This window comes from Octopus bimaculoides, chromosome 6 (assembly GCF_046866305.1).
Source record: "Octopus bimaculoides isolate indiv1 chromosome 6, ASM4686630v1, whole genome shotgun sequence".
Classification (NCBI taxonomy): Eukaryota; Metazoa; Mollusca; class Cephalopoda; order Octopoda; family Octopodidae; genus Octopus; species Octopus bimaculoides.
Window position 1 is genome coordinate 77,376,460 of NC_142933.1, and position 22,838 is coordinate 77,399,297.

Sequence of the window (22,838 nt, forward strand, 5' to 3'; positions counted from 1 at the left end):
TATAGAGTAGTCAAAAGTATTTTCTTTTCTCAAGTGACTATGACCAGCCCGAATATTTGTAGTTACACCAAAAATAAGTGTCAACATTGTCCAAGGCTTTCTGTAAACAAGAACCTACAAAATATATGTAAATGCACGCACATACTCACATGATATATATGTATATCTATAGTCATAAAATAGTCTACTAAGAATTTAACAAACGAAATATCTACTCTCTTGGCTTGAAATGTATTTTTTTCCGTAGGACACAAAATTTTATGAAGTTAATGATTATCTCACAAAATTGTCATTAATCATATGTGATGCGAATATTCTCTCATTACGGTGCGAATCTAGCTAGGAGATTTAATATCTTTGCCACAATTACAAAGTTGAAAAATATATTAGCTTGTTGCGAAATATTTACAACTATAGGAATAAGGCCTGAAATTTTGTGAAGTAGGGGGTGCTAGTCGATTACATCACACCACCAATGCTCGACTGCTTCTTATTTTAACGACCCCGAAATGATGACAAGCAAAGTTGGCCTCGGCGAATTTGAGCTCAGAACACAAGGATAGACTGCTAAGCATTTTGTTGTTTTCGGATGTGCTAACGATTTTGCCATCTAGCCGCTGTTGGCTGTCTCGAAATATAAACGTATGTAATAGATATGTATACAAGTCCCATGACTCAGAAGTCCAGTGCAATATCCATCAGCCATTTGAGTTCTGTTGTGGGTCTCTTCTACATTTCCGTAACATATATAGTGTACCCCCACTTATTGGCGGTTCGGCATTTGCGGTCCCGGTTATTCGCGGAACTAATAATTGTTTACGATCCACTGCATATTCGCGGAATCGTAAATATCATCCACTATTTTTTATGGCTTTTTTTGTGGCAATATGTATATTTAATTTCCCCATTTTTTTAAGGTTGAATTATCAATAACAATATACCGTATTTGCCGGTTTACTGGACACTCCTTCACAGTTGTAGCTCCCTCTGATTAGAATAGCCGAGCATCACATTACTTGATTGTTTTAGATACAAGTACATTGTATCTTGTATCTCTTATTCCTGCTTTTAATCAAAGCCTGCCAATTAATATAGCGACATCTATCTATATTTCACACATACATACTTTCTCTCCCTCTCTCGCTATATTTGTCTCTCAACAACAACCACCTCTCATTGTCTGTTTGTTTTCCTGTCTTGTTTTTTGTCCGCCACTACATTCCTCCATGGCTAGATTTAATTTGCGTATACAAATTTAATCTGCGATCCATGGGACGAGCCGTTTTAACGATGCGTCCTGCCCGAAGCTCGTCGAAACGCCGGTGTTAAAACGTGGGTAGCTGATGAAGTAGAATGTTCTCTATGTGGCTCGTGTGTTCTCGTCTACGTTTGTTTGCAATGTCCTGTACCCAGATATGCACCTATACATACAGGTGGATGTCGGTATGCACATACCTGTACGTATATATGCATATACTCATTTACTTTTGTTTTTATATATATATATATATATATATATATATATATATATATATATATATATATACAGTGAATCCCCCTCCCCTCACCTCCCCCTCCCCCTCTTCTTCTTCTTCTTCTTCTTCTTCTTTACAATTGTCAACGGCGTGTTAATATGTTTGTTCGGGTTTCACTGTCTTTGGGGAATACAGAAATTAAGAGGGAAAATGAGAATTCCTCTACGTCGTGTCAAAACCAGATTCTGTACTGCCTCTGTATTTACAGAAAACCCAAGATATTCTTTACCTCTGCAAGAATCATTGAAAAGAATCACATTAACAAATAACATTTATGTCACAATTGGTCTTTGTGACGTCAAAGGACAGACTGAGTTTGATTTGATTTGGTTGTTAACTAGGTATTAAATGCATTTCTATATTTAAGAGATGAGGAATTATGTACATCATTTACATTATTTACATTATTTACATTCGACAAGTACTTGTCCTTATCTTGTTTGTTGTTAACTTCAATGGGGACATACCTTAGGAATGAGAACCCAAGTTCGAAATTCCCCAAGACACCTGAAGAATGCTGGAGGGTATATCATCCGAAACGTTGTGTTAACAACAAACAAAATGAGGACAAATATTCGTCGAATGTAAATAATGTAAATAATGTAGGTATTAAATGTTTTTGTTTTTTGCTATTTCAGTTCGGATAAAGACAACATATAAGCAGGATCGTTATCGCGCCAGGAAAAATGCTTAGCGGCATTTCGTCCGTCTTGACGTTCTAAGTTAATATTCCGTCGAGGTCGACGTTGTCTTTCATCCTTTCGGATTCGATAAAATAAGTACTAGTTGAGCACTGGGGTCGGTGTAATCGACTTACCCATTCTTCCAAACCTGCTGGCCTTGTGCCCAAATTTGAAATCCTACGAAATAAATTTTACCTTTTATCTTTTCGAATGGTCTAGAGGTTATAATTCATGTCTACCACCTGCGAAGCCCCATTTCGAATCCTAGCGTGGGAATGCATTGCATGGTTGTGTGGTTATGAATCTCGCTTTGTTGTACGTAGCTTTAGGTTCAGTCTCACTGCGCAGTATTTTGGGCAGATGTCTCCCAGCCGACCAATGCTTTGTGAGTGAATTTGTGCAGAAAAACCACTCAGGCATTTCGGAAACCAACCGATGAGAAAATCAGCTGCGAATGTTCCTTGTATCATGTTTTTGTCTCCTTTTTCTGTCCGTTATGTTTTCGCTCAGCTTTCGTCTATTTTTTCCTTCCCTGTCTAACTTTTGAAGTTAGCTGTAAAAAAAATATTCCCTGAATATTTTTAGTGCGACTCTTAGCTCACTCCTCCCCTCCTCTTTCTTCTCTCTCTTTTTCTTTTCCCTCTCTCCTTAATTGCCTCCCTTGGATCCTGTCCTCTCTCCTTCCTTCTCTCTTATTCTTCTGCCTCTCTCTTTCCCTCTTTCTCATTCCTTAATACCTCCACCCCTCTTCCTCTCTCCTTCCACGTGACCAGTGTCCAATCGAAGCGCGTCGTTTTCTTCGGCCTGCTGCTGACCTAACCAGACACGTTTGTGTTCTGTCCGTCAAGGACTTTTTCCGTTTCTTTGCGCTACCTCTCTACGTCTGTCTTGATAGCCGGAAAGGCTTTTTCTGTTTGTATTGTATTGCTTTAGTACTGTATACGTATGATTATTCTTATTGCCTATTATACAGCCATAAGGTATTTTCTATTGTATATGTACCATACTTTGTCTGTTATATCATGTTATTATTTCTTATTGTACACGCGATGTTGTTTTGTCCTGTCCTCGCACACATTTGTCAGCTTTTTCCTGTAGCTCTATGCTCTGGCGTTTCCGTTAGATAACAGTGGTTTTGGCTTAAATAGCGTGAAACCACTAAGGCGTCTCGGAAACCAACTGATGAGAAAATCAACCGCGAATGTTCCTTGTATCTTGTTTGTCTCCCACTTTCGTTATCTTTTCGCCCAGTTTTCGCCCACTTTTCCCCTTCTCTGTCTAACTTTTGAAATGTATGTATGTGTGTGTGTGTGTGTGTGTGTGTGTGTGTGTGTGTGCGTTTGACCTCCTCCCGCTTGCTGGTTTGTTTACGTTCCCCTAACCTAGCACTTCGACAAAATGGATTAACATAGTCAGGATACCAGGCTTAAAAATTAGTGCCCCAGTATGATCCCAGTCCTATGACTGAAACAAGTAAATAATGAGGTACCAGTCAAGTACCAAGTACTGGGGTCTATATTTCTAACAGTATTATTGAAATATCATCCAAGTGTATGTCCTTGTGCTAATGCTTGAAATTAATATTTTTGTTTGAGGGAAATGCATTTTGGCAATCATAACGTTAGCAATATTTTGTTTTAATATCTCTAAAAGAATGAAAAAAATATATACAATAAGTAATTTCTGTATTTCCTTGGGGCACTACAACATCTAAAATTTCTTTTATTACTGAATTGCAATAACAATTTTGCAATGCTCCAAGAAAATATGAATATTGTCTTTTGCTCATAAATTATTTTAGCCAAACAATTATCTTGTTCCTTTCTATTTGTTTCGCTTTGTTTTTCCATCCTTTCGACTTCTATAAAACGAGTGTCATGAGGTTGAGAAACTATAAAACAAATATCACTTCAGTAATAATGTTGACATAACTGATTATCGCATCGTGCTGTATGTATAACCTTGTACTAATAATATATGAAATCAATTTTAATATATTTTTCCTTCTCCCGGCAGTCAATATAATAAGACACAGGGAAGTACTAGACTGGTTTAATAGACACTGTTACTCACTTAGACGTTTTACGATGTTGCATCAAAATTAGAAATATATATTATGTACAGTCTCCACACGTGGAATAAAAGCTGACAAGGACTCATAGAAATTTATGTACACCAACACATAAATACGCACATACACATACGTTAATATAAATGAGCAAATCTGAAAACGTATGTATGTATGTACGTACGTATGTATGTATGGAGAGCGGAAGAGCTCATCAACAGTCAACGGCCATCCAACAATATGTGTATATGTGTATGTATGCATGTGTGTACGCGCGAGGACGTAGAAATACCTGGGTTGGTGTCCAGGCGTGCGGCTGTCCCCCTGGAAATGGGAGGCTCCTATGTTGTTGTCACAACATCTCGCTAGGAGAGGGAAGCTCTGAGAGAAAACCTGCGACACTGACAATATTTGATTATGTAGACTTGTTCTTCTGTTCGAGTTTATGTTGTCCCTGATCAGAGAGTGTGATTGGATTTGTGTAAATCCTTTCTCCACTGTAAAAATTAAAAAAATCATCATGCACAGGCATCGTTTGAAAAAAAGACCTATCACAAAAATGGCTCGTCGTACCCTTCGCATGTGTGGGACTTTTGATAAGGTGATGGCAGTACTCGAACACGTGTTTGCAGCCATCATGTATGTATGTATGTATGTATGTATGTATGTATGTATGTATGTGCAGATTTGTATGTTGTATGTATGTATTCTCATGCATATAGTTGCATATCTAGACATGCTCATATATATTTAAATGATAAACTTCTGGAAAATTTTACAGATTTTTACAGTTCCAGTTATGGATTGGATCTGCAGTCTTCGAATTAGCTTTCTCCTTTCTGGATTAGAGAAGCCTAATTTCTCAAGATTGGTATTTAGGCAGTGTGTTACATATCCCAGGGCCCCAATAATTACAAGTATAAACCTGAACTTGTAATCTGGATAGAGTAACTGCAGATTTCTCGATAGTTCAGCATATGTGTTCTCTTTTTCACTGTTCTTCAGCTTTATGTTAGCTGGTCAGCTAATTTCCACAACTGTGCACACTTTCTCTTCTCTATCCCAAATCGTTATATCAGGTCTGTTGTGCTTACATTTTATTGAGGTCTTCACTGGTATATTCCACCAGTATTCTTTTTTACTATGAGTGTCTATGGCTTCTCCCATATTGTGATGTTTTATTTCTTTGTACTCAGGATTATCTTTCTATGTATGTATGTATGTATGTCCTGTTCTATTTTTACCTTCGCCAAGGAAGGAAGTTATGTTTTCATCGGCGTTGGTTTCTCCGTCTGTCCGTCTGTGTGCAAAATAACTCAAAAAGTTGTAAACGGTATTTGATGAAACTTGCAGAAAAGGTTAGTAATGACACAAGGAATAGATGATGAAATTTTGGTAGTGGTCCGGGAATTTTTATGGATTCTTGAAGGGTTTTTCATTTGTTATATTTACTTTACATGAAGTATTACAATGTTACGTTCTTTGATTATCTCCCTTGAAAATACGTTCATCGTTTCCACGTAACCTATGTTGGTGTTGCTGTTTCCAAAGTTTATTTTCGTTTCTCTATTAGTGATTTTACTCGCGTATCTATCTTAAAGTGAGCTGCTTGGCGGAGATCTGCGGAGGATGACATAACAAGCCTTGAGTATTGGGATCGACTCAAAAAGCTCAGGCTTTACTTCCACTACCGCCGCTGAGAGCTCTATATCATCTGTATGATGTGGAAAATATTCCATCAACATTGCCCACCTTTAAAATTCGTTCGAGGCTTGGCCCCCGTACCATCCATCCACTACAGAAATGTTCGTGTCGTATCACAACACTATGACAGAACTATTTCACCTCAATTGGCCCTGCTTTCTTCAACATCGTGCCAGACACACATAAAGGAAGAAAGTGACTTCACGGCATTCAAACGATCGCTAGATGATTATCCCCAACAAATGCCAGATAAACTACCCACACCCAGATATGTCTCTGGAAACAATAACCCTCTGTCTGAATGGGCTACGGTTCCCCAGAGCTGACTGTGTGGTGCTCTTAAATTAGTCAACTTCAGCCGAAACTTATCTAAGTAATCTAATCTAAGCTGTAACAAGCATGATAACGTGGGTAGAGGTTGATATCTTAACATTTCTGATGGTCTTAAGTATAAAAAAGATTATTAAAGATTTATATAGAACTACATTCAGAGTACTTCCCCACCTTCCAACACCATCACACCACACCACACACCACTACACCATACACACCATACCACACACCACCACATCACATCACATCACACCACCACGCACACACTAGCACTGACCACTTATGGGCTGACCTGATATATATATATAACTTTCTTACATAAGCACACGGTCACACCAGTATTTGATACGTAATTTATTTTATTCTTGGGAGGATGGAATGTAAAGTCGAGTCCTCCTGCATTCGAAGTCAGACACTGAAAGGGCGTAAGCCTTATGTCCTCTACTGTATCTATTTGTATCAACATCTGAAGGGGATCAGCGTATCTGTGAGTAAAGGCATTTGTAATTATTATTACAAGTATAGACGGGTTTCAAACTGAGCCACAGCAAAACGTTTCAAAAATTTTAAACTAAAACCAATTATATATTTTCCTTTTACTACTCTAGTTGTATTACTTTATCGTGAACCATAAATTTTTAATTTAAATTATTTGTATAGCCGCAATTGCTGGAAGAAATTAATCCAGTTCTCATTTATAATTTTTATATGAAGCTTTTGCCCATTGTATAAATAAATACACCGAACATCTTAATTAAATTATACTAAATTGAATTCTTCGCGTCAACTAGGAATTCTCGTATTAATTAATTGTTGTCAGTGTAGGCCATCACTAGCTTCCAAGCATTCTGAATATTACCTTACATAAAGGAACCGACTTTGTTCACTGATATTTTTGAGAGAATATGTCTTTTTGTTAATTTAGTTGGAGCATATCGTAACATCTTTCCACTGAAGAAAGAAAGGAATTCATGTTATACAGAAACTTAAATATGAAAAATGCTTTAAAAACAGGAGACGAGTAAATCTAAACACACACACACACACACACACACACACACACACACACACACACACACACAGATTTATATGTACAAATGTATATACCCACTATCATTAATATATTACATAGTTTTGTAAAGTGGTGAGCTGGCAGATTCATTATCGCGCCGAGCGAAATGCTTAGCGGTATTTCGTCTGCCGTTACGTTCTGAGTTCAAATTCCGTCGAGATTGACTTTGCCTTTCATCCTTTTGGGATCGATTAAATAAATACCAGTGACGCACTGGGGACGATATAATTAACTTAATCCGTTTGTCTTCCCTTGTTTGTTCCCTCTGTGTTTAGCCCCTTGTAGGCAATAAACAAATAAATATATTACATAGTTACGTTCTGAATTCAAGTGCTGCCGAGTTCAACTTTGCTTTTTATCCATTCAGGGCCGATAAAATAAATACCAGTTGAATACTCAGATCAGTGTAACCAACTTATCCCTTCCCGCCAAATCTGCTGGCCTCGCGTCAAAATTTGAAACCAATGTATTACATAGTTTTGTTGTGATAACACTACTTTCAGTGGAAGTTGGTATCCAGCAAAATGAGGCTCAAAGATGTCAATGTCTTAATTACTACCTCAAAATCATGTCAAAACTAGATTTTGCATTGGTTTTGTTTCCTAAAAAGGACATTTCTAATGAGGTTTAACCTAGTCATCAATCATTGGGAATGACATAAAAATACCATCCGTTGTGTATAACATTGAATGACGTATAAATTTAAAATTTAGTTGGAACGTTAACAAGAATTTAACTGACTGTTAAATATTTATGTGAAAAGAAGAAAAACATTAATTATGTTTCAAGTAAACGAGCAAACTGTTAGAGGGGGTAATTTTTTTTCATTTGTTTGGTCGATAAGAAGAAGTTGTTCCCGTGGCCTTCGAAGATCTTCCATGACTGGTAAAATTGATACGATTAGCATTTAGCTTGAATAATAGAAACTGAAGGTACAAGGAGGGATCTGTGTGTGTTTGTTTGTTTATGAGTGTATGTGTGTGTGTGATATATATATATATATATATATATATATATATATATAGAGAGAGAGAGAGAGAGAGAGAGAGAGAGAGAGAGAGAGAGAGAGAAAGAGAGAGAGAGCGTGTGTTTGTGGACACAGTATGAAGAGAGAGGAAGTCGGAAGTGCCAAAGGGAAAGCAGCACAAAACCAGTCAGTTCATGGGAGCAAAGGACATTATAGTAGTAGTAGTAGTAGTAGTAATAGTAGTAGTAGTAGTAGTAGTAGTAGTAGTAGTAGTAGTAGTAGTAGTAGTAGTAGTAGTTGTTGTTGTTGTTGTAGTAGTAAGAGAGAAAGAGAGAGAGTGAGTGAATGTGACAGAGAGAGAGAGGTTCTTTTGCTAACGTACGTTCGACAGAAGAGATCCTCAATGGTGGTGAGTCTTTGCTTTTGTAACAACCTTACGACTTCAATTTACATGTTGTTCATATTCATTAGGGAAGGGTACGACATTGTTACCTTGAGAGGAGTAGTTTTGTGATGCAAGCGCAAACAAGACTTATTTGGAGTTCGTTTTCAAAATATCCGTTCATTGAGTTAGTGTAAATTTGTTGTGTGCTATTCAGGTTTCATGTGAATGACGCTTGAGCACGGAAGGTTTGGAAATAATGAATGGTGGCATCGTCTGCATAGGCATGGACATTGTTAGACGTCCATGCCTATTCAAACGTTGTTAGACGTAACGGCAAGTAGGTAGGTTGTTGATACACGCGAAGAAAGAGGAGTGTGAGTATTGAGAGAGTAAACCGAATCTCGGACGCATTAGACTAGATAGAATGTTGATCAGGCAGTGTTCCATCAGTACGGATCGTGCAATCTAACTGGAGACAGTCGATCCAACAGATGAAAGACGGATAGAAACACTTGGTGAATTGTTTTGTTGGGAAACTGGTGTACTAAATTCATTCAGATGATATGTCGATGTTGAATTTAACAACACCGTCTACACTAAATCTCTCTGAAGAGCAACAGAAAGAAGTAACAAAGGAAAGATCTGGAGTGGAAATGGTCTTTAAAGAAAGGCGTTTTGATTGTCATAAAAGAAAGGGATTAGAGTTGGTGATATGAGCTGTAATGCTTGCTTGCTTTTCAACTGATACTGAATCAGATTTTTAAGGGACTTGTTATTATTCTTATGTAAGTAGGATATAATTCTTCAGAATAAATGTAAACCGGCTAAGTGTACTTACTGTTCTATTGGACACCATTTTATTGAATTCTGATAAAATCATTTAAAAAATGTATGGTATATCTTATGTAGAAATTATACTCCAGTGAGTCATATAATGCAAAAAAATAACATGTTCTCATAATTTCCCAACAATTTCTAGTCAAGTACTGATGTTTGGTTAAACGACTAGCATCTCTATAATCATGTATCCTGTTATCTATGAAACAAAACAATATTGTTTGTTTTTCATTTTTCTGGTATAGTTATGAAAATTAATGACAATAAAAACCAGGAATATTTACCTCCACCAAACACTCGAAGTCTTTGAACTAGCGATGAAACCCTAACACGGTTGCGTGGTCTACTGCTAGAAATCCCATTCTTACCACACTCTGACGTCATAAAAAAAGACACATAGGTTGTAGTTCTAAATATACTAACTTGAATAGTAATATAACCCAATGTATATTAACTTGGAAACAAGAAGGATGGTCACAGTCGCACCACCTTTGATCAGCGCTCAGCTCCCTAATGATTGACCTAGAGTTAAAAACAACAGCTACTACAAGATGTACCTAATTTGTGATCAAAATAATGTGCAGTATTCGCATACTGGATAAAGACTTTTTATTAGACAATGCGAGAAGCAAGTATCTCAAAGATCTGAAGAATATTTTTACATGTTGAGAAAGCCCAACTCTGTACTGTTTATATTTCTGTAGAGAAGATTCTATAGCGAAGAATTAAGTTAGTCATTGCTAAAAAACATTCCATCAATAAATATCATTTATGACTTCATAATTTACTCAATATTTCGCCTCCAGACGTATTCCATCAACATTTGGCAGTGATACTAACAAGGAATTAAATGGCTTCCAACGGCGCCGATTACTTTGAAATACAAGACATTGTGCGTATGTTAATTCAAATATTTCCTGCACTGTTGTTTCCTATACACACAAACTCGCAATGAAGTCGATACGAAGCACACGCATGCCTTTTCAATTGACAGTAAGTTATATTTGAAAAGGTCTTGTTTGGTAAATGAAGAAAATAGGTTTTGTTAACGTTTTATTGAACTGTAATAAAAGGAATTAAATAGGAGATTCATATAATGTAATGCACTAAGAATACATAGAAATTGCCATTTAGACAACAATCATATTCTGAGATATTTAATCAATATTTTTATAATATTTTCATCCGTTCGAGATCAATAAAATAAGTACTACACAAGTAGATTGGTCGCCTTAAGCGAATGAACCATCCTTCAAAATATCTGTAGCCTTTAAGCTATATTATAAATAATTTTTAATTATTGCTTCTCTGTTTTTCTGTTATATTTCTTCCGCAAAAGATAAGATAAGTATGGTTCAAATAGGAGAATTGATTAGATTGGCGACAATGACCTCCGCCCACCTAAACTGTGGACTTGTATCCTTTTCTACTCTAGGCACAAGGCCCGAAATTTGGGGGCCAGTCGATTAGATCGACCCAGTACGCAACTGGTACTTAATTTATCGACCCTGAAAGGATGAAAGGCAAAGTCAACCTCGGTGGAATTTGAACTCAGAACGTAAGCATTTCGTCTGGCGTGCTAACGTTTCTGCCAGCTCGCCGCCTTAATACTGTGGTCTTGTATCGATGCAATAAATCAATATTGTGCACCATATTCACAATATTCTGGTCAAAAGACAACATAGACAAATACGTGTAAATGCACACATACACACACACACACACACACACACACACACACACGCACGCACGCATACACGCGCGCACACATACACGCACACACACTAAAGGATTTATGTTTGGTGTGTGTGTGTATGTATATATGTTTATATATCTATGTTGGTATGTAAGTAATAATTTATGTATTTTTTATAGATGGATGAATGAATCGAGGGATCGATATGTGTGTGTGTGTGTATGTGTGTATGCGTGTGTGTGTGTGTGTGTGTGTGTGTATGTTTGTATGTATGTATGTATGTATGTATGTATGTATGTATGTATGAGCGTACACGTATCTACATTAAAAAGTTCATGCAAATATGTGTTGAATGGGAATAGATCTTTGAAAGTTTAACAATCCCAACTTGTACCTTCTCGTGTTAAAGGTTGAAGTCGCTTGTTGAGAACGTCTCCAAAAATCTATACGAAAGAAAAATCTCCAACGTATCACAACATACCCACGGGGGTTAGTTACGTAGTTGTTGCTGTGTACTATAATGGAATAACTACAATCACATTTGGATCGCTTTTAATCATATGTCTGATTGGCCGCGGGTGACCTCCAATACCTCAGCAATAATTCAATATACGTTACATTCATGTAGATTTGTAGAATTAGAGATTCATTATTATTTTCATTACATATGCATCCCATGAGTTCTTAGTAACTTGCAATTCGCTTCTAGTACTAAAGGGATTTCACGCTGTTAACTTCAATGAGATGGAATTTTATTATCTCAGCGAGACACAGAAAGTAACAGTTTAATTAACAACTCTGTTATTAAAGGAGTGTAAGACGAATCAGACAGCGACTATGACAGGAGTCTGCCTTGGTTAACGTAACAGTTGTTATATCTTCTACAAAATTACGGTGCTTGAAAACTGGATACTGTGACGTAGTTACACACACACACACACACACACACACACACACTAAAAAGGATATGTAGTTACAGTATGAGCCGCCTGGGACAGCCGTTCAATTTGCTGTCACTTTTACCCGCCAGCTGCCAAGCTTATACAGGCTTATATAGAAGACCAAAAAGTGACGATCCCGTATGTAATGAGAATAATAATGAATCTTTAATTTTACAAATCTATATGAATGCAAGGTTTAACTAAAAGAGTCGCCCAAAGTAGACCGTTCCTTCGCATCCACTCACCCTTGCTACGCCACTGACCGAGTATCCTTCTTACGAAATATAGAAATTGTATCTATTGTGAACATAAGTCTCGTAATATGGAACTCCCATTGTATACATTAAGCTCAAGTTTTCTACATTATATCTAATTACATAGTATTGACTTCCTGTGTTCTGAAATTTTGACAGATTAATCAATTTTCATTTCAGAGTTTCGTAACATATCCATCTACACATTGGAGCGAGTAAAAATGCAAATTTGCGTAAAATTTCAACATTCGATGGGCTGAAGCAATAACTACAAAATTTTACAATGAAAAATTGTATAGAAAAGCTGATCAAATTCATATGAAATATATAGACAGTAGCAGAAATACCCGGCGTTGCCCTGGTTAAAGAGGATAATGAAATTTTAAAATGCCATCTAGATTACGCAGGTCTCAACTGCTAGTAGCTGGGTTACCAACTTTCTAGATTAATAACTCTCCAATCCATCCAGCATGGAACATAAACGTAACGTGCAATGTTAAAAGAAAGTTTTCAACTCATATATGTATATAAAGTAATTCAAAAACACGTTTTGTGCAGCTTATTTCATAATCAAAAACAAATACAGATTATATACAATTAAAGGCCGATTTTGGTGATTCATTTTGACAGTGGTAGTAGAGAGCCAATCCGATGATAAATCTGACCTTTGATCTTGAAAGTTTGCATGAATCCAATTAAATCTCTTGTGGCTCCAAATGATGTAATCTCTAGTGCAGCGTTGTATTGTCTAATTTTTTTTGGAAGTGCTTGGAATCTTGGTCAGTTGATGACAATAGTTTCTTCAATGGCTCTGGAGGTTGGGTGACTGCAGGGAGTTTAACCTTTCCACCACTGCAGCACAGTGCAGGTGTCTCTTCAGGCCACTTCCTTGCTTTACAATGTATGCACGCAGTTATCATTGCACTAATGGAAACACTATTGTCATCTGCATAATAAACTGCTGGATCATAATTGAAAGCTGCTTCATAGAAGTTGCTTCTCTGAGGTGTTGCAAATGCTCTTCGTTCCTTGTCAGCCGTGCATACCTCTGTTAATCACTTTGAGATGCTCTGGCTTTTGTAGTGCACATTCTGTTAGTTTCTTGGTATGCTTCCCTTTCTGCAGCTGTCTCTCTTTCCCTGGACAAACACATTCTTTTGGCTAACCTTGTCATTGTAGACAGATTTGACACTTCCCTTCTAAGCCTGGTTATAAATACTAAGCCAGAGAAAGATACAGAGACATTCTTTTAGCTAACCTTGACATTGTAGACAGGTTTGACACTTCCCTTCTAAGCATGATACACACGGGTGCAGAATATAGTAAACAATGAAAATAACTTGGTAACAGAAATTATATTTTTTAGTACGATGGACAGAAAGTAAATAAGAAATTTTTTACGGAAAATAAAGAATTGTACAGGTTGAAGCGAAATTTGTCAGTGAATCAAAGGGCCAGTATCGAAGGAACCAGAAAAAAGCCGTTAACTACAGAAAAACGCAAAACCGTTTCAAAAGTAAATAGGAGATTTTTAGGGAAATTAACTAAATGTACGGATTTTAGTGAAATTTTTTAAAGTTACATCTGACAGTAAATTATGAACTTACTTTTATCAGTAATTCCGCCAACAACAAAAAACACAAAACGTTGCAAAAGTAAATAAGAAATTTATAGGCAAATTTAACGAAGTGTACAGATTGAAGTGAAATTTATGAAGTTACTTCTGTCAATAAATTATGTATGAAATTACTTTCATCAGTAATTGTGAACTTCTTTTTGTCAGTAATTTGTCGTTGTTGTTTGTAAATAGCGATTGAAAACTCACAGTGAAAACAATAGCGATTGAACTTAAAGTGAAAACAATAGCGTCTGAAAAATGAAAGTGAAAACAAGAGAGTGAGTGAGATATAGAGAGAGGGAGAGAGAGAGGTAGCTAGTTAGACAAATGAGATAGATAGATAAGATATAGACAAATAGATACTAAGTGAGAGAAAGATACAAAGAAAGAGATGGATAGAGAGATATGGAGAGATAGAGATAGATAGAGGGAGATGGATAGAGAGATATAGATAGAAAGATATAGATGTCACTGACGCTAGAAAACCGGAAATAAATATTTTTAAAAACTTTCAAAGACGTGAATCAAATATTAAAAGCAATATTTCTTTTTTTTTATGATCAATGGATGAAAGGGAGACAAACAATTTCTGAACGTTACTTTACAAAGAGTTACCTCCCTTCTCCACGGAACCCAGGAACGGAGAAATTCTCCACCACACTCTGAAACCACACTATACAGACATCAAACTGAGATGGCTTGGACATGCATTACCCATATCAAATTCGAGTCTCACGTGTAAAATTTTCTACGGACAGTTACACTATGACAAACAATTAACTGCAAGATATAAGAAGGGAATCAAATTCAACTAAAGATTATTTTAAAGAGGTGCAGCACTAAGACTTCAAGAGAGAAAGAGCATCACTAAGCGTCACTTAATTCGTCAGTCTCAGTGTTCAAAGAATACCGAAGAAAAGGAAGAAAATATACACTCAGAAAAGCGAGAAAATAGGCATGATTATATTATTCATACAGTATCACACTTGATCTCCCTATGCTACCATTTATATGTCCTGTCTACGACCGAAGCTATTCGGATTGTAATGTTCAGTTACCAGAAGTTCCAGATATCAAAAATAATGATGATCGTAGTCATATATAGGCAACCTTAAGCAAAGTGTGTGTTATTTGTGTATGTGTATTGTATGTGTGTGTATGTTGTGTGTGTGTGTGTGTGTGTGTGTATGTTGTGTGTGTGTGTGTGTGTGTGTGTGTGTGTGTGTGTGTGTGTGTGTGTGTGTGTGTGTGTGTGTGTGTGTGTGTGTGTGTCTGCGCGCGTATGTATTTATATGTACAAATATATGTTTATATGTGTAGAGCAAGGAACACCGACTTTGAAATGTTAAAATGTTTTATATTATCACAAAGTTCTCATAACTTATAAAACTATCCGTAAGAGACAGAATGACAAATGTTATTCATTTTAAGATTAGTTTCCATTGAACAGATCTATTATCAAAGGTATATTTCTTTAGTATATCTCGGATTAAATTGTCCTTTTGTCACTAGCCGATATTCCTTCAAAGAATGTTATAATTGACGATTTATAGCTCCTGGATTTCATGGAGCAGCCTTCAAAGTGCGATGTTATGAACTTTCAAAGTGCGATGTTATGAACTTGTTGCTATTCCATTCTGGGCTGTTAGTGTAGTTTTATTCTCTCTATTATCAGTGTTTCTTTATTTTAAATACCGACTTATAGTTTTGTATTTTGTCATTGTGTTAAATATCATTTCCGATGTTCCTTGGGGCAAGAGATCCTTGTCAGCTTTTATTTCCGCTCTTCAAATTCATTAACTCTCCGGACTTTTATTCAGCTCGTCTCTAAGGAGCATTTGTGGCCGTCAAGTTAACGAAGGAAACCTCCACTATTCGTTCGGTATGTTAGAAGTAGCAGTGAAATCTCCCTCAGGAGACTTACGGTACTGAAGAAGGATGGCCGTATAGGATTCTGATATAGTTTTAGGTACACTGATGATCACCGTTACGTTGCCTTCTTTCAGTGGACTGCCAGACCAAGACTGATGCGGGGCTAAGTATTAAACAGCACAGACACTCTACCAACGTTATGAATCTATATGGTATACGATACCTAATACGAACGTAATATCAGAAGTTTTTGAAGAATAACAGTACAAGTGAAAACTCGACTCTGTAACGTCTTCACTTCCATGGATAAGATTTGGCTTTGTTATCAGTTATTAGAAAAATCCAGACGATGAATATCATTCCTGACATCATACTTCAGAGTGTCGTTACAGGAAGTATCTCATTTATTTGCAGTGCTAACGAAGAAGTAAATAGCTTCCAATTCCTTGTTTGAAATGCAAACCCTCGTACAGAAATCTCTTAAGTTATTTCCTGCTCTTCTGCATACTACAGTATATTCCTAAATTATCAACGAAGTACATTGGAAACACATTCATGCCTTTTAAACTGATATTCAGCTATCTTCGCAAAAGTCCTGCTGAGTAAGTAAATTTTTCAGATTAGATTTCAACTATCTTAATACATTTTGTTCAAATTTTATTGAACTCGAATGAGAAAACAAAATTAAAAGAGAAAAAAATATTGAATTCTCCAAAAATACTTAGAAATTGTTGTTTGGACATCATTCATCTTCTAAGACATTTAATCAAGATGTCTGTAATTTTTTTCATCCGTTCGAGATCAATAAAGTAAGCATCACTCGAGTAGTTTGGTCGATTATAGCAAATAAACATTCCTTGAAAAATTTCTGGTTACAAGACTATATAAATAATCTCTATTATTGCTGGTTGTTTTTATATGTTCTGTTTCTTTGACAGAAGATGAAATAAGTACGATTCAAATACTCAAGTGGATTTAATTGAAGATGACTTCAGCCCAACTAAAACTGGTCTTCTTCAAATGTAATAAATCGATATTATGTACGATATACACATACTGGATTAGAGTCAACAGACTATAGACAAATACATGTAAGTACAGTCACACAGAGAGGATGCACACACACACACACACACACACACACACACACACACACACACACACACGCACATATCATGTGGGTGCCTGAGTTTGCCTGCAACTATATAGGCATCTTAAACAGTTAGCGAAACCATGGTACACACTGTGTTATTCTCACTTAAATGACGGCTGTGATTTGCATGCATGTACGCATGTATGTATGTATGTATGTATGTATGTATGTATGTATGTATGTATGTACGTGTGCATGCATGTATGTACGAGTGGACGAAGGGCAACAACAGACCGTCACGCTGAAAGATAGCTTTTTGGGTAGTGAATGCTATCCGACTCAATTTGTTTCTTATCACACCCAAGTGGTGTACCAACTTTTGGTCATGCGTTCAAGAACAGGTCCTGATAAGCTAACTTTATTGTATATTATCAAAAGCCTTCTGGTAGTCCAACCACGCTATTATTAATTTCCTGTGATGCTTTACTTTTTTCCTGGATCCTTTTTGTTAAATTGTAGCTGCTGTATACAGCCCCACATTTTTCCAGTTTGCTCAGGTGTTGTGCTGTTGTTGGTGAGACAATGATCTTGCATGGACGGTTTGGGGCACTCAGTGTATAATTTGTACAATTCCGATATTCTGGCAGACTACTGGGTGGTAAATTTAGCAAGTGCAATTTGGTTATTTTGGGGAATGAGAAGAGAAGTCGCTGTTGATGACGATTGGGACAGTTCTTGTCTGCCCTTGATACCTTCTCCATACAGTCGTATGAGATCTCGCCGATGAAAAGATGAAATACTTCTGCCAGTAACCGGTTATGAGGTCTGGACTGGAGATTTCCTGTTTGACATTTTCTGTAGAACTGTTTTTAGTATTACGGAGATGTGCTTGTATTGCAAATGACCTGATCTGAGATCGTGTGCTGAAACAAAAACAACTGCAGCGCGGATGGTGTTTATAAGCCATTTAAAAACACACAAAATCCGTTAGATTCACTTCAGCACGGAATTTTGTCAGTGAACAGGTCACGGTCTCAAAGCGACGAAAATATTTTGACAAATTAAATTTAAATGTTGAAGTGAATCGAACGGTTTTTGTGTGTTTTTAAATGGCTTATAAGCACCTTCCACACTGCAATTGTTTTTAGTATTTCGTCGTCTATTTCATACTGATTTTGCTAGCTATGCTGATAGTAATTCTGCACCAGTTCTTTTAGTCGAACAGCTTGTTTGGTGAATTCATCATTTATTGCCCATACAGATTTCCAGTTGACCTCAACCTGATCGTTTGTCAGGACGTCTTTTACAGAAATTGAGCCTTTTGCATTGAAACTGATAAACTGAATCGGGATCTCTGGAAAATAATTTGTTGAGCATTTGCCGTTTAGATGCTGTAGATTTATATTTTAGTTTTTCAGCTGTAGTTCTGAATTATTTTTTTAGCTGATGCAGTTTGGAGTTTAGGTTTTTAAACCCTGCAGCTCCAAATCGCTTCTCTAGTTTTTTTTTTTTTTTTCTGAGGTATTTCTGATGCCGTGTGAATTTGTTCTCTGTGTTACATTTCAAAACTACAATGATCGGTGAAATACTTTTTCACAGGAATAAAATTTTACTTTTTAAGTTACGTGCCCATGCTGGTTCAGGCTTTCTGCTTGAATCTCGATTGCGTGGTTTCAGCTATTTGCGAGACGCTAGTAATGTGACAACTGAAACATATACCAAAAGATTAATGGTTGCGTAGGTTGTGTTCATACGTCTAGACTCTGTGGTCTTCAGATATTTGTTTGTTATTTCGTTTACTGCCTCTAATTCTAATTTACTGGGTTCTTTACTTATACTGGTGTTATATGGCCTGTCATTCAAATTAAGGTTGTGGACCTGTTGAAACATACCATCCCAGATCACTTGTAAGGCGTCCACAGGTTTCTGGTCCTCTTGTTTGTATAGTATAGGCATGGATTTCAATTAAATTGTGGTTGTGTTGTTTACTGCTAACTTTAACTAACCGTTCTATCTGTTCTTCCCTTGAAGTGGGATGATTATCTTCAACGGCAGGCTTTTTAGTGCTTGCCTGCTTTAAATCGGACATTTCTGTTAGATGTATCAATTTACATCTGATAATACGTTTTAGTTGTTCATTTTAATGTTTGGAGGGAAAATCTAATTCTGTATGTTTGGAGTTCCACAAATTCTTAACTTTTGTATAAAACCAAACTTTTTTATGGTCAGATTATATGTATGCTTCATATAAATATTTGTTAAGGTCGTACGCCCATAATATACAATAACTGTAGTCACTGTTAGGTTGAAGGAGACTTACACGTTTAGTCATAATGATTTTGTCTATTCACTGATATTTGTATTTATTTTTCAAAACAGACAATGATTTTCTTTAAAAGTTTCGATAAAGTTTTGTCAGAATTAAATTTAAAGTTGTTCACAGCTTGATTAATTTTTCCTTTCAGGTTATTTTTAATTCTACAATTTCATTAAATGTACAAATGGAGTAGTGTGTTTCTTTTTCGTGATTTGTTTTGAAAAGTTACTTGACATTTCTTTATGTATGTAAATGTTACAGCGTTGTGTTTATATAAATGTATTAAGATGTACGTATCGTGTATATAGAATTGCTGCAATACATGTAATGTTCAAAACACGTATGTAGAAATATTTGTAAGTAATCTTACCGCACTCCGTAGCTCAACTTTTCCAATATTTCGTATGTTGCCTTCATATGAACAGTAATTACACATGTCCGAGTATTGGACTGACCACAACGGTTACCATTACGTATGTATGTATGTATGTATGTATGTATGTATGTATGTATGTATGTATGTATGTATGTGTGTATGTTTGTATGTATGTATGTATGTATTTATGTATGTATGTATGTTTGTATGTATGTATGTATGTATGTATGTATGTATGCATGTATGTTTGTATGTATGTATGTATGTATGTATGTATGTAAGGACGGATGAATGGATAGATAGGATTGTTGGATCGATGGGTATCTGTGTGTGTAAACATACATATGTATGTATGTTCTCTTCTGATTCTAATTATTTGAATTCGTCCACTGAGGAAGGAGTTGGTTTATAACAAACATACAAAAATGTAGATAACAAAAACAAAGTCACGTTTTAAACTTGAGAAAAGTCTTGCATATTTTTACCGTCCCACTACAGATTGTATTTGTAAGGTGCGATTAGCTGGCTGATTTCTTTTCCGAAAACCCCATCTTATCCAGGTTGTCACTTAGGCATTTACTTACAAAACCAAGTGTACCAATTATTATTGCTATAAATGTGAATTTATAATCTGGATATAAGAACTGGAGAATTCGGAACAGTTGTCAGTTATCCTCTTTTACTTGATCTCCAAAACGATATTCAAATCAGCTGGGGAGTTGACCTCTTTGATGGTATATACTGTTTCTTGTCTGTACCAAATTACCAAACAACAATATCCGGCCTGACAGATGTTTTGATGAGAATGTGCTACCAATATTTGTGTGGATGTTTGTGTATGTATTCAATAACAGGGGATTTCTCAGTATTTATTCCAGGACAGTCTTTTTCCGAATCGCATTGTATTTTGTTTCAACAACATCGAATCGCATAGGGAGGTTTCCTTGTTGTATGTATGTGTGAATTTTCATTAATTTCTATTTAAGTTCTTCTTGAGAGAGTTCAAGCCGGTCGATAACAAATGTATGTATGTTTGTATGTATGTATGTATGTATGTACGTATGTATGCATTTTTGTAAATGTATCTACATCAATAATTGAATGTAAATAGTTCGTTGAATATTTGACAAACCTAACTAATTCATTCTTATTCTAAAATTTGATAACATGCACTACTGGAGCCTCTGATAATGGTTTAAAATTTTGGCACAAGATCAGAAATTTCAGGGAAGGATTTAAGTCGATTAGATCGACCCAAGTGAACAATTGGTGTTTATTTTCACGACCCCGAAAGAATGAAAGATAAAGTCGATCCCGGCGGAATTTGACCTCTGACCGTAAAAAAAAAACAGCGGAATGCTGCTAAGCATTTTTTGCTTGGTGCGGTAACAATTTTGCCAAGTACTTTGGTGAGATAGGATTATGCACATAAAAATCCTCTGTTAAGCCAATATAACCAACATCACATTCACACTATTGAAGTATTAGTTATGATGGCTCGAACTTTGCAGTCTGCAAATCTGCCTCGTGTCTCTCATATTGTGTTGGCCACATTATAAGGAACACGTAGTTGTAGTACCAAATGAAAAAGAAAGAATAAATAGATGTGTGAAGCAAAGACTAATTAAAGATATTTTTAAAGAAGACTAGCATTGAACATTTTAAGAGTGTAAGAAGTTAGGTGCCGCTAAAACTGACGAAGAAAGAAACACGCTGTACAACCTGCAGAACCGAAAAAGAGACACCCATACAGTGTTATAACTGACATCTCCAAGTCAGTAGTTACATATTTGGTCCATGACTGAAACTGAATGCATTATACATAGGGTACAGTAACGCGGCGAGCTGGCAAAGCCGTTAGCATAGTGGACAAAATGCTTAGCAACATTTCGTCCGTCTTTAGGTTCTAAGTTCAAATTCCTCCGAGGTCGACTTTGCTTTTAATCCTTTCGGGGTCGATAAAATAAAATAGCAATTAAGTACAAGGGTTGATGCAATCTATTTCCCCACACCTCAAATAAGGAAAAAAAAAAGACTTCTGGCTCTGTACCAAAATTTGCAGCCACAAATAAAAGAAAATCAGATTTGGTAGAAAACCTTAGGCAAGCAAGAGAGTGTGTTTGTATTTATATCTTGAAAAATACGCACTTATCAATGAATCCCATGTTTGGGGTTTGTTTTTTCGTTTTAAGTATCCATGTTTATTTTTAATATTGTTATCACGTTAAATTCATTAACATTCCTAAGTTTTCTTTATCTTACCTTCACCAAAGAGTTCTGGCTTTTCAGCTAACTAAGGGACCTGAAAACGGTCGCTCTACTTGTTAAGGATAGCTGCCAATCTCCATCACATTATGCCTTAAAGAAGGAATTTTATTAACTTTCCTAACTTTCATGCAGCTCATTTCTAACAAATACTTGTGGATTCTGAGTTAACTAGGGAGCCTCTGCGTGATCGTTGTAAACTAGTAACTACGAAATCTCTTCTTCATGGTACCTACTATGGCGAAGAAGGAAAGACAGAAGAATACGATGCAGTCCTAGATTTACTTACCTGGGAAAGAAATGAATGTTTACAGATGGGTCGCCTTCGATTATGGACCTACAAGATCAATTTTTCCTTTATCAGAGTTACAGATTTTTCTACTACACGGCATTTAGCGTGCTGAAAATATGCTTTTCCAAGACACAACGCGTGAAAAATATCTGAAGTGCCTGAAGAATACCAGTTCGTCAAATGGAATCCCGACTTTTAATGTCTTCATATTCCCATAAATTATTGAGGAAAAACCACATAATAAATATCATTTATGACGTCATAGTCCAGAGTCGCGTCAAAGGATTATCTCATTATCATTTGGTCGAGATCTAACAAGGAGTTGAATAATTTTCAAAGGTTTCAGTTTCCCTTTTCAAGTGCAAGCCTTCGTATAGGAATATTTTTCATTATTTCTCTCTTTCGCCTTCACAAACTATAAATGAAAAGTTGATACGAAATCTCCTTACTTGTCTTTTCAACTGATATTGAGTAAAAGTTCAGAATAGCTTTCTGCTATGTTACTAAATTTTTTAAACATTTTATTGAAA

The 22,838-nt window shown here is 36.2% G+C and overlaps 1 protein-coding gene across 2 annotated transcripts in view; it reads right to left on the reverse strand.

Annotated features, from left to right (window-relative positions):
• The window catches only part of LOC106877218 (intraflagellar transport protein 54), a 293,932-nt gene extending 271,428 nt beyond the window's left edge, over nt 1-22,504 (reverse strand). For both annotated transcript variants that reach the window (XM_089354120.1, XM_089354119.1), the window contains exon 1: nt 22,306-22,504. The gene's annotated coding sequence lies outside the window, so the exon portion shown is untranslated. The remainder of the gene's footprint in view (nt 1-22,305) is intronic.
• Nucleotides 22,505-22,838: the final 334 nt, after the last annotated feature.